Below are 13,781 nucleotides of genomic sequence, written 5' to 3' on the forward strand. Positions count from 1 at the left end.
TGTTGTATATGGCCTTTATTATGTTGAGGTATATTACTTCTATATGCTGTTTTTTGAGAGTGTTTAATCGTGAAAGGGTGTTGAATTTTGTGAAATGCTTTTTCTGCATCTGTTGAGATGTCATATGATTTTTATCTTTCATTTCGTTAATATTGTGTATCACATTGATTGGTATTGTATACGTTGAACCATCCTTGCATCCCAGGGATAAATTCCACTTGATTGTGGTGTATAATCCTTTTAATGTATTGTTGAGTTCAGTTTGTTCAGGATTTTTGCATCTATTTTCATCAAGGATATTGGCTTGTAATTTTCTTTTATTGTCCTTGTCTGGTTTTGGTCAGGGAATGTTGGGGAATGCTAGCCTTGTAAAATGAGTTTGTGAGTGTTCCATCTTTTTCCAATTTTTGGAAGAGTTTGAGGATTGGTCTTAGTCCTATAAATGTTTGCTACAATTCACTTGTGAAGCCATTAGGTCCTGGGTTTTTCTTTGTTGGAAGGTTTTTGATTACTGATTCAATCTCCTTTCTAGTCATTGTTCTATTTTGATTTTCTGTTTCTTCATGATTCAGTCTTGGTATGTTGTATGTTTCTAGGAATTTATCCATTTTTTCTAGGTTGTTGAATTTGTTGGTGTATGATTGTTGATAGTCGTTTCTAATTATCCTTTATATGTCTGTAGTCTCAGTTATAATGTCTCCTCTTTCATTTATAATTTTATTTTTTGGGCACTTTTTCTTTGTTCTTGATAAGTCTAGGTAAGGGTTTGTCAATTATGTTTATCTTTTCAAAAAACAATCTCTTTAGTTTTGTTAGTCTTTTCTATTGTTTCTCTATTCTCTATTACACTTATTTCTGCTCTGATCTTTGTTATCTCCTTCCTTCTGCTAACTTTGGGCTTAGTTTGTTTTTCTTTTGCTAGTTCCTTAAGGTGTAAATTTATGTTGCTTATTTGAGATCTTCTTTCTTAATGTAGTCATCTATCATCATAAACTTCCCTCATAGAACTGCTTTTGCTGCATCCTATAAGTTTTGGTATGTTGTGTTTCCATTTTTTGCTTGTTTCAAGATTTTAAAAATTTCCCTTTTGAATTCTTCTTTGACCATTGGTTGTTCAGCAATGTGTTGTTTAATTTTCACATATTTGTGAATATTCCAGTTTTCCTCCTAGTGTTGATTTCTAATGTCATACCCTTGTGGTCAGAAAAGATGCTTGGTAAGATTTCAATCTTTAAAAATTTGCTAAGACTTGTTTCGAGGTCTAACATGTGATCCGTTTTGGAGAATGTTCCATGTGTGCTTGAAAAAACTATGTATTCTTCTGCTGTTGGATGGAATGTTCTGTATATGTCTTTTAGGTCCATTTGCTCTAAAGTATAGTTCAAAAACAATGTTCCTTATTAATTTATGTCTGAATTATCTATCCTTTGTTGAAAGTGGGGTCTTGAAGTCCCCTACTATTACTGTATTGTTGTCTATTTCTCTCTTCAGATCTATTAGTATTTGCTTTAAATATTTAGATACTCTGATATTGGGTGCATATATATTTACAATTGTTATATCTCTTCATGAATTGACCCCTTCATCATTATATAGTGACCTTCTTTGTCACTTGTTATGGTTTTTACCTATCTTTATTTTTATTTATTTATTTCTATTTTTCAGTCTATTTTGTCTGATATAAGTATAACTACCCCTCTGTCTTTTGGTTTTCACTTGCATGGATATCTTTTCTATACCTTCACTTTTAGTCTGTGTGTGTCCTTAAAACTGAAGTGAGTCTCTTGTAGGCAACATATAGTGGGGTCTTGCTTTTTGTCTTTATCCATTCAGCCACTCTATGCCTTTTTATTGGAGAACTTAATAAAATTGTGTTTAAAGTAATTCTTGATATGTAAGGACTTATTAATGGTCTTATTATTTTCTGGCTCTCTTGTAATTCCTTTGTTTCTTTCTTCGTCTCTGGCTGTCTTCCCTTGTGAATTGATGACTTTCCCTAGTGGTATGCTTTGATTTCCTTCTCTTTATCTTGTGTGTATCTTCTGTAAGTTTTTGCCCTGTGATTATCATGGAACTTACAGAAAACTTCTTATAGTTATAACAGTGTATTTTAAGCTAATAACAACTTCAGTTGCTTATAAAATTCTACCAATTAACCATCCCCCTTTTTCATTTGATGTTATAGTTTATATCTTTTTATGTTGTGAATCCATTAACAAATTATTGTATCTGAAGTTATTTTTAATACTTCTGTTCTTTAGCCTTTATACTGGGGTTAAGTGATTAACACACCACTATGTTACAGTATTGGAACGTTCTGAATCTGACTATGTACTTACCTTTACCAATGTGTTTTATATTTTCATATTACTGATTAGTGTGTTTTAATTTCAGCTTGAAGAACTCCTTTCAGCATTTCTTGTAAGGCAGGTCTAGTGGTAATTAACTCCTTCAGCTTGTTTGTTGGAAATGTCTTTATCTTGCCTTCATTTCTGAAAGAAAAGATTTTGTTGTAAAATATTCTTGGTTGGCAGGCTTTTTCTTTCAGCACTTTGAATATATCCTCCCACTCTCTCCTGGCCTGCAAAGTTTCTGTTGAGAAATCTGCTGATAGCCTTATGGTGATTCTCTTGTAAATGACAAGGGAACTTTTCTTATGTTTTGCTGCTCTCAAGATTCTTTCCTCTTGCTGTTTTCAAGGTTCTCTCTTTTATTTTTGAGTTTTTCTTCTTTTTTTCTTTTGAGGAAGATCAATCCTGAGCTAGCATCTACCACCAAACCTCGTATTTTTGCTGAGGAAGACTGGCCCTGAGCTGCCCATCTTCCTCTACTTTATATGTGGGACACCTGCCACAGCATGGCTTGACAAGCAGTGTGTAAGTCTGCACCTGGGATCCAAACTGGTGAACCCTGGGCCACTGAAGCAGAATGTGTGAACTTAACTGCTGCGCCACTGGGCTGGCCCCTAATTTTGAGTTTTATCTTAATGTATCTTGGAGAAGATTTATTTGGGTTGAATTTGTTTGGGGCCATATTAGGTTCATGAACTTGGATATCCAGTCTCTCCCAAGATTTGGGAAATTCTCAATTCAGTATTTCTTTAAATAAGTTTCCAACTCTTTCTCCCTCTCTTCTTCTTCTAGGTCTCAAATAATGACTAGATTGTTTTTCCTAATGATATTCCATACTCCTGTAGGCTTTCTTCATCCCTTTTTATTCTTTTTTCTTTTCGCTCCTCCTACTGGCTAATTTCAAGTGATCTGTCTTCTGTTCACTAATTCTTTCTTCTGATTGGTCCAGTCTGCTATTGAGCTCTCTATTGAATTATTCAGTTCAGTTATTTTATTGTTTAGCTCTAAAATTTCTGGGGTTTTTTGGTGTTCTATCTTTGTTGAACTTCTCATTTTGTTCTTGTATTGTTTTCCTGATTTCATTAAATTGTGTATCTGTGTTCTCTTGTAGCTCCTTAAACATCTTTAGAACAATTATTTTGAATTCTTTGTCAGGCAATTCATGTATCTCTATTACTTTAGAGTCAGTTACTGAAAGTTTACTGTGTTCTTTCCGTGGTGTTGTGTTTCCCTGATTTTTTATGATCCCTGTAACTTTACATAGGTATCTGCATATTTAAAGAAGCAGTCACCTCTTCCTAACTTTATGGACTGACTTCAGAAAGGTAGGTGTTCACCTACAGATGGGGCACACTGGAGCATACTGTGACCCTGAGTCTAGTGGTGCTGGACACTAAGTGCAGGGACACGTGGCAGCTAGGTTCCAGGGGATGTGTGTTTCCTTGGCTCAGTCTGCTGGGGTCCATGACATCGCCAATTGCATGATCTTTGATCTGAGCTGAGGGGGCTCCTCAGTGGTTATAACAGCTATTGACATCCTCAGTGGCACTTTCAGATCCAGTGACTGGGGAGTGGGACAGATTGCAGTGGTGGCTAGAGCTGATCATAAGCATACACTTGGCTGCAGATGCTTGCAAAGTGTCAGAGACGGCTGAAGACACACATGTTAGAGGTGAGGGCTGGGGCCAGCAATAGGGGCCAGGGCCAACTTTGGGCACACTGGCAGTTGTGGAGGTCCTAGCTGTTGGTGTGTACTTGTGTGGTTGTTGGGGCTACCTTGGGATCACATACAGCAGTGGAGGCTGGTGACAGAAGTTGGGCCAGTGGCCTGCAGGAGCAGAGCTGCAGGGGCTAGCCACATATAAGCATGTAGTAGTAGTAGTGATCAGCTGGGGGTCTAAGCTGTGTGTGTACAACATCAGAGCCAGGGCTGGCTGCTGGTTTGTATCCCAGGTTTGGGTGGTGAGTGGTAGGTGGACGTAACTGGCATCTGCAAACGTGAAAACCTGTGGGGCATAAACCTCAGTGATGAAATATGCTGGGGGTCCACAGCAGCTGTGAAGGCTGTTGGTTTGTTCAGTGGCAAAAGCTACTGGGTTAATCTGTGGAGCAATCTGCTGGGGTCTGCAACAAGGTCCTCAGTGATGAAAGCTGGGGAAGTCTGCAACATCCACAAGGGCTGTTGAGGTCCTCAGTGACAAAGGCTGCTGGAGTCTTCTACAGAGCAGGCCACTGGGAGCTGTGGTAGCTCCTGCACCATGGCTGATACTGGTAGCCCCTCCCCTTCTTCCTTGTTCCTAGGGGTCTCTAGACATCTCAGCTTTTCCAGTCTCTGCGTGGGGTGAAACTGAAGTGAGTCCTTCATGCCATGCCCTGAAAGGCTGAGGAAGCTGGTCACTCACTCCATTCTTCTTTTCCCAGTGAGGGAAACTCAAGATGAGGAGTTCCCTCTTGGTGCTGAGTAATGCTGGACTAGGGGATGGGATGATGCAGGCAAAACGAGACTGTTCTTTCTCCCCTTTTATACAGTTATTCTCAGGTTTTTTTGCTTTTCTTTGTTGCTGAAGTTTCTTAAGTGGACTCCTGGGCTCTCCCAGAGCTATTTTCATTCATGGATAGCTGTCTAAGTGTTGATCTTTATGGGAGGATGGAGGCTGGGGTCTCCTACTCCACCAAACTCAGTGACGTCACTCAGTTAAATATTCTTTATGCTAAATAATTTGTTAGGCATGCGTATATAAAGAACTAATATCTTCTAGTCTGTGGTCTGCTTGCTCTCTCTCTTTTTTTTTTTTTTAAGATTTTTTATTTTTTTCCTTTTTCTCCCCAAAGCCCCCCGGTACATAGATGTATATTCTTGGTTGTGGGTCCTTCTAGTTGTGGCATGTGGGATGCTGCCTCAGCGTGGTTTGATGAGCAGTACCATGTCTGCGCCCAGGATTCGAACCAACGAAACACTGGGCCACCTGCAGCGGAGCGCGAGAACTTAACCACTCGGCCACAGGGCCAGCCCCTGTTTGCTCTCTTTTAAATGATGGTTTTTGATGCAGAAAATTAAGTTTCATATAGTCAACTTAATCGATCTTTTTCTTCATTGTTTATGCTTTCTGTGTCCTATTTATGAAATCTTTACTTGCTCAAAGATCATAAGCATAAAGCTTTTATGTTTTCTTTTGAAAATCTTAAAATTTTGCTTTGAAAATTTAGGCCTTAAATCCATTTGCAATTTTTTTTTATGCATTAAGGGCTCAAAATTTGTGTTGACCAATTATTTATTGCATATGCTATGTGCAGGGAAATGTACAAAATGCCACAGGAGATACAATTTCTTCCCTAGGAGAGAGAGATGTAACCAGTATCATACAAGGTCTGTGCCCACTTACACATTCTAATAAACCCCGGCAACAATTCAGCAGGTAGTTGTTATTTTCCTGCATTTTACAAATGGACAAACTCAGGCTCAGGGAAGTGAAATAACTTATTTAAAGTCACATAGTTAGTCAGTGGTAGAATTGGGATTTAAGCCTAGATCTTTCTGACAAGCTGCATATTAGCGATAAGGCAAAACTTATCAAGAAATTAAATAATAAAGATGATGACATATTGTGGGCTCAAAAATATTTATTGCATGAATGAATATACTATGTTGTGTCACAATATATTGCTGTGAAGATTAATTGTCATATATGTAGCCTTGAAGTAGAGAAAGGGAAGGGTTCATTCTGTGTTGTAATTTTGCATCTTTCATGTAGGAAATGTGGCTTGAGATGGAGCTTGAATAATGGGGAGAATCTGGCAGGGTAGAATGAGGTAAGGATTGAGAGAAATATTAAAGGAGCCAGACTAGAACAAAAGGACTAATAAACCAAGACACTAAAGGTAGAGAAATTTTAAAATTAATTTGGGGTTAAGGACGAAGGGAATTTGGTTTCAGTAGCGAATAATTATGGGAATTACAACTGGAAATGTAAGTTGCAGCCTAATTGTGTTGAATGTTAAATTCAGATCAACTAATACTTATTAAGACTTTACTGTGTGCCACATTGTACTTTACTGTCTTTCTTTACTCCCTCACTTTTTCTTAGAATCCACATCCAGTCTGTCAGGGAGTGATTCAAAAATATCTTCCAAATCTGATTATGTCTTACGACTTTCACTAGTTCTACTGTAGTCCAAGCCATCATTGTTTCTTATTTGTATTATTGTATTTTTTGACTGGTATCCATGCTTTCTCTCTTGCCTTCCTTCCGTCTCAACAGAGCAAACAGAGTGATTCTCTTAAAATGAAAGTCAGATCACTCCACTGCTCAAAACTTATTGGCTCATCTTACTCAGAGTAAAGCCAAATTCTTTACAATGGTCTATACCAGCCTGCATAACCCTTGTTAATATCTTGAACTGATTTCCTACTATCTTCATTATAGATCATTCTCATTCCTTAATCATTCTCCTTCAGCCACATTGGCCTTTTTCTTGTTATTCATATATATCAGGTCTTTGGATGTGTTTCTGCTGCCTAGAATTTTCTTCCTCCAGTTGGCAGTATGGCTTGCTCCTTCACTTTTTCAAATATGAGTGTTATGAGACCTTCCCTGATCATCCTATTTAAAATCACATTGTTTTATTCCTGGCACTTCTTATTCCCTTCCCCTGCTTTGTTTTTCTCTAAAGCATTTGTCACATTTGACAGTCTGTGTTTTGCATCTTTGTTTTTCGCCCTCTACTAAAATGTTTGGGATTTTGTTCTTGCTGTATCTGTAGTGCTTAGAGCTTGTTGAACAAGTGAATGGATGTGAAGAGTGTTGAATGCATATACAGTGCTCGTTCATCAATCAAAAGTGCTTTGAACATTCTTTTCTTTTCAGCTCAACATATATGTCAACTATAATAATCTTTGTGCCCTTCCTTGCAATATGCCTCAGTCATTCATGCTTTCCTGACTTAGACTATGCTGTTTTACAACTTGCACCGCCCTCTGCTTACCTCCACACTAAAATCTCTCACTCATCATTTAAGACCAGTACTAATGCTCCTGTCTGAAAACTTTCACCAATAGTCTTTCCAACCCCAGGCATAAATAGTTTTTCTTTTCTCTTTGGTATCATAGCATTATTCACTTAATTCTATTATGGCAATTACATTCTGTTAAATATATCTGTTGTCCCACCTGGCCCTCCCCACCTCCTCTCACTTTCTCCAGGTCAGAGAACTGTTTGTTTGTTTAAATGTTTATACCTTCTTAATGCATGGTAGGTGCCTTACGTACAATAAATGAATAATAAATATTTTTGAAAGAACAAAAGAAACAATATAAACAAGTTATTATGTTAGTACTGGGGGTAGATTTTAAGAATACTTTCAATTGTCCTTATGACATAATCATGTTAAGGCTCATTGAGATAGTTAAAGTATCTACCATATCACTCTCTTTTGGCACTTTAATAGTGTTAAATGACATAAAAAGCATGATTTTGAACTTTTCTCATGGCATAAAGGTCACTTGGTGAAAGTGATACACAGTTATGCACCTCATAATAACTGTTTAGTCAACAATGGACTGCATATAGGATGGTGGTCTGATGAGATTATAATGGAGCTGAAAAGTTCCTATCACCTAGTGACAGCATAACTGTCATAATGTCATAGCTCAATGCATTACTCACGTGTTTGTGATGATGCTGGTATAAACAAACCTATTGTGCTGCCAGACATATAAAAGTATAGCACATACAATTATGTACAGTATGTAATACTTGATAATGATAATAAATGACTAGGTACTGGTTTATGTATTTACTATAATATACTTTATATTATTATTTTAGAGTGTACTCTTTCTACTCATAAAAAAATGTTCACTGTAAAACAGTATGCCATGTTATGCAGGCCACAGCCTCAGCCTCAGAGACTCGTGTTTACCAAGTCTCTTGATTGGGTAATTTTCTCTTGTGCTTGGTTTAATTTTACATTGTTTTGTTCATCATGGCCCGAAAGCATACAAAATCTACTGCTAATATTGCCAGTAAGAGCCACATCAAGTGATTGACCTGGAAATGAAATTGAAAGTTATTAAAGAGTGCAAAGGTGGAAAATCAGTGATGGTTATTGCTTGACAGTCAGGCATGTCCCATTCCACCATAATTACAATATTAAAGAACAAGAACAAAGTGATGAAAGCTGTTAAAGGATCTGCTTCACTAAAAACAATAAGACTAGAAAAAATTCAAGAAGGGCCTATATCAGACACAGAGAAACTTCTAATGACCTGGATTGAAGATGAGCCACAGAAGTAAATCCCTCTCAGCACCATGATGATCATGGCCAAAGCCAAAAGTTTGTTTGCAATGTTGAAAGAAAAGGCTGGATCTGACTACGATGTTGAATTTACTACTAACTCTGGGTGGTTTAAGTGATTCAAGAAACGTTATTCATTACATAATGTGAAAGTGAGTGGTGAGTCTGTGAGTGCTGATTTGAATGCAGCTGAAGAATTTTTGGAAACTCCAGATAAGCTCATTGTGGAGGAAAATTACTTGCCAGAGAAAGTATTCAATATGGATGAAACCCTTCCTATTCTGGAAATGGATGCCTGAAAGAACTTTCATCCACAAGGAGGCCAAGTCAATGCCAGGTTTCAAGGCTTTTAAGGACAGGATAACAGTCTTGCTTGGGGGCAATGTTGCAGGCTACATATTGAAACCCTTTGTGATCTAGCACAGTGAGAACCTCAGGGTCTTCAAGCATATCGATAAGTACATGCTGCCAGTGTACTAGAGGAGCAATAAAAAGTCATAGATGACCCAGCTTCTCTTCCAAGATGCCCTTCTGAATTGCTATGCCAGTGAAATGGAGAAGTACTGTTGGAAGAATAACATACCTTTCATAATTTTTCTTATGTTGGTAATGCTCCCAGACACCCTCCTTTTTTTGGTGATTTTCATCCCAATATCAAAGTGGTGTTTCTCCCTTCAAACAACACCTCTTTGATCCAACCAATGGATCAAGAAGTTATAGCAGCTTCTAAGGCCTACTGCCTTAGAAGGACTTTTGCCTAGGCTATTGCTGCAACTGAGAAAAACAACTGAGAAGACACTGATGCAATTCTGGAAGATACAACATCTATGACTGCATCAAGAATCTTGCTTGGGCTTGGGGTGATGTCACCAAGGAGTGTATGAATGGCATCTGGAAGAAGATACTCAAGAGGTTCGTTCATTACTTCAAAGGATTTGCCAAGGATGAGGAGGTTGCAAAAATCAACAAGGCTGTGGTTGAGATGGCAAATAACTTTAACCTGGGTGTGGATGAGGATACATTGAGCAGCTCCTAGAGGTGGTTCTGAGGAATTGACTACTGAGGAGTTGTTGGAATTGGAACAGGAACACATAGCTAAGGAAGAGGCAAGAGAAAATGAAACTGCAGGAGAAGGAAAAGAAGAACCCTCAAAAAATTCACAGTGAAGAGTTTAGCAGAAGCTTTTGCAGACCTCAACAATTTCCTTAAAAAATTTGAAAACATGGACGCTAACGCTGAAAGGTTTTCATTAACAGAGAGGAATGTTCATGGTGTATTATCTGCTTACAAGCAAATCTATGATGAAAAAAGAAACAAACCAAGCAAACCACCATGGACTTATTTCTGAAAAGAGTGACATCTCATCAAGAAGAGCCTCAGGCAGGTCCTTCAGGAAGTATTCCAGAATAAGGCATTGTTATCATAGGAGATGACAGCTCTATGCGTGTTATTGCCCCTGAAGACCTTCCAGTGGGACAAGATTTGGAGGTAGAAGACAATGATACTGATGATCCTGACCCTGTGTAGGCCTAGACTAATGTGTGTGTTTGTGTTTTAGTTTTTAATAGAAAATTTTAAAAAGTAAAAAAAAATCAAAATAAAAAAAATTTAAAAATAGAAAAAAGCTTATAGGATATAAAGGATATAAAGAAAGAAAATATTTTTGTACAGATGGACAATGTGCTTGTGTTTTCAGCTGTTATTATGAAAGTTAAAAAAATTAAAGTTTTTTTTTTTTTAAAGATTTTATTTTTTTCCTTTTTCTCCCCAAAGCCCCTCTGGTACATAATTGTATATTCTTCGTTGTGGGTCCTTCTAGTTGTGGTATGTGGGACGCTGCCTCAGCGTGGTTTGATGAGCAGTGCCATGTCCGCGCCCAGGATTCGAACCAACGAAACACTGGGCCGCCTGCAGCGGAGCGCGCGAACTTAACCACTCGGCCACGGGGCCAGCCTCCCAAAAATTAAAGTTTTTAAAGTAAAAATGTTACAGTGAGCTAAAGTTAATTTATTATTGAAAAAATAATTAAAAAAATAAACTTAGTGCAGCCTAAGTGTAGAATGTTTCTAAAGTCTACAGTAGTATATAGTAATGGCCTTCACATTCAATCACCACCCACTCACTGATTTACCCAGAGCAACTTCCAGTCCTGTAAGCTCCATTCATGGTAAGTGCCCTATACAGATGACCATTTTTTATCTTTTATACTATATTTTTACTGTACCTTTTCTGTGTTTAGATACACAAATACCTACCATTGTGTTGCAACTGCCTACAGTATTCAGTACAGTAACGTGCTGCACAGGTTTGTAGCCTAGAAGCGATAGGCTGTACCATGTAGCCTAGGTGCGTATGTAGTAGGCTATACCATCGAGGTTTGGGTAGATATGCTCTATGATGTTTGACAACAACAAAATTGCCTAACAACCCAATTTTTGAGAATGCATCCCTGTGATTAAGTGACGCGTGACTGTATTTTAGGTAGAGGCTATCAACCTTGGTTATCCAAGAAGCAGGGATGATTCTAAATGGATACAGTTACCCAATGGCCTATTTCTGTAGCCTCTTTCTAAAAAAAACAGTAAAAACAGAAAAAAATACACCAAAAAGACAAAACAGCAAAAAATCCAAAAGATCATGTAGAAGTTTAACATTTGTATCTCAGAAACACTAGCTAGAAAAAGAAATTGGGGTCAAAGATCAGATTAGTAAATATAGAAAAAACTGCTAAACTGTTACTGCTATTTGGTCTCCAGTATCTGTTTTTTTGTTCCATAATAGTGGAATCCTTGATTTTTACTTATAGTTGAACTTGTTGATCATTTTCTTTCTGGTTTATGCTTTTTGGGTCTTGTTTAAGAAATCATTTTCTACCTTCAAGTCACAAAGATATTATACTATATTGTCCCTTAAGTTTTTTAAGGTTTTGCCTTTGGTGCACAGGTCTTAAACCCATGTAGAATTTATTTTTTGTTTGTATGAAGTATTGGTTTGATTCTATCTTTTGTAATATGGCTATCCAATTATCTAGAAATGTATAGGCATTCTTTCTTGTCTATGTTCTTAAATAGGAAGCTTTGACTTTTTATCATAAAGCGACATGTTTGCTAGTGGTGTTCCTTTCTCAGATTTTAGATATCCTTTCTCAGATTTTAGAATATTTCCTTTATTTCTAGTTTGATAAGATTTCTCTTCCCCCTACCCCAAAATAATAACTGGGGCTTGAGGGTGAATATATGTTATAGTTAAGAGCATGGTCTTTAGAATGAGACAGTCTGGATTCAAATCTTGGCCCTGCTACTTGTAAGCTGAGTGATATTGGGCTTCCCTGTGCCACAGCTTCCTCATTTGTACAATGAGAATAACAATACATCAGAGGTTGTTGTGAGGATTAAATAAGCTTCTAGATATATAACTTAGAATACAGTCAGTAGTCTTAATTGTTACCTAATACAGTATCTTTTGAGATAATTTTATTTAGTCTTAATTGCCACCTAATGCTATTACCTTTTGAGATAAAATTTTACGTTATTTTCTCCTTTGATTTGTTGATTGGAGAAATTACAACAATAGACTTTTTATTGGCAAAGTATACTTGCATTCATAAGTTTCAAGGTATAACTAGAATTTACATTATTATAATACAGTATTATTTTATTGAATATTGACACATCAATGTTCATAAAAAGTTTAGCCTTTTTTGTGTTCTCTGTGACATTATATTAGGATCATTCATAAGATGAAGAGAGTTTCTTTTTATTTTTCTGTTCTCTAGAACTATTTGTGTAAGATAAGGATTATTTGCTCTTTGAAGATTTGGTTGAATTGCTATAAACCATCTGGGAAAGTGTTCTGTTTTATTTTGGTAGATAGATTTTAGTGACTAATTTATCTTTCAAAGCTTTAAGTCTATTAAATTAAATTTTTCTGTTTCTTTTTGAACTTTTAAAAAATTATAATTATTTTACAAAATTATTCATCTATTTCAAGTTTCAATCATGAAGTTGTTATTGTACTAGCTTAAGATTAAAAATGTTTATTTTTCTTGTCTCCTTTTCATCCCCAAGATTGTATATTTAGGCATTTTCTTTTCAATCATTTTTGCTACAGGCTTGTTTATCTTATTAGTCTTTTCAGGAAACTAAGTTTTGGCTTTGTGACTTTATCCTTTAAAAAAGTTTTGTAGCTTTGTTTTCTTTTTACTACTCTATTACCTCATTCGTTCTGTGTTCTTTGATTTTCTATTTTTTCTTCCTTCTTAATGAGAACACTTTGCTTGTTCGTTTTTGACCTTTCTTCTTTTCTAATGTAAGCCTTAAAGATATAAATTGTTCTCTTAGTACTAGTCTAGCTCTGCACTGTCCAATATGGTAGCCATGTAGCTATTTAAATTTTGGTTAAAATAAATTAAAATTAAATAAATTTAAAATTAATTTCCTTACTTGCATTAATCACATGTGTCTAAAGGCTACCCTGTTTGACTGAACAGAGAATACTTTCATCATTGCAGAAAGTTCTATAGAACTTTTACGTAAAACTTTTTATAGACACTGCAGACTCTATATTAGTGCATCTCTAGTTGAGAAAAGACCTCAAAAGAGTACAGTTTTCTCCTTAATATATTTCATAAGCTAGATTTTTAAAAGAATTTACTCTCTAATTCCTAGAATTTTAAAATTTATCTTACCCTTTAGAACAGCACAGTCCATCGTTTTTTCCGCTTGATCCATCAATTACTAAGAAAAATGTGTTTTAAGTGAACAAATGGGACTACATCAAACTAAAAAGCTTCTGCACAGCAAAGGAAAACATCAACAAAATGAAAAGATAGGGAAATGAAAAGTTAGGGAATGCAAATCAAAACTACAATGAGATATCACCTCATGCCTGCCACAATGGCTATAATTAACAAGACAAGAAATAAGTGTTAGAGAGGATGTGGAGAAAAGAGAATTCTCTTACACTGGTGGGAGTGCAAACTGGTACAACCACTATGGAAAACAATATGGAGATTCCTCAAAAAATTAAGAATAGAACTACCATACGATTTAGCTATTTCACTGCTGGGTGTTTATCCAAAGAACATGAAAACATGAATGTGTAGAGATATATGCACTTTATGTTCATTGCTGCATT

At 36.4% G+C, this 13,781-nt stretch overlaps 1 protein-coding gene across 8 annotated transcripts in view; it reads left to right on the top strand.

The window, feature by feature from the left end:
• DLG2 (discs large MAGUK scaffold protein 2) overlaps positions 1-13,781 on the top strand; it is a 1,809,506-nt gene that overhangs the window by 90,951 nt on the left and 1,704,774 nt on the right. The window lies entirely within an intron of this gene.

This window comes from Equus asinus, chromosome 20 (assembly GCF_041296235.1).
Source record: "Equus asinus isolate D_3611 breed Donkey chromosome 20, EquAss-T2T_v2, whole genome shotgun sequence".
NCBI classification, from domain to species: Eukaryota; Metazoa; Chordata; class Mammalia; order Perissodactyla; family Equidae; genus Equus; species Equus asinus.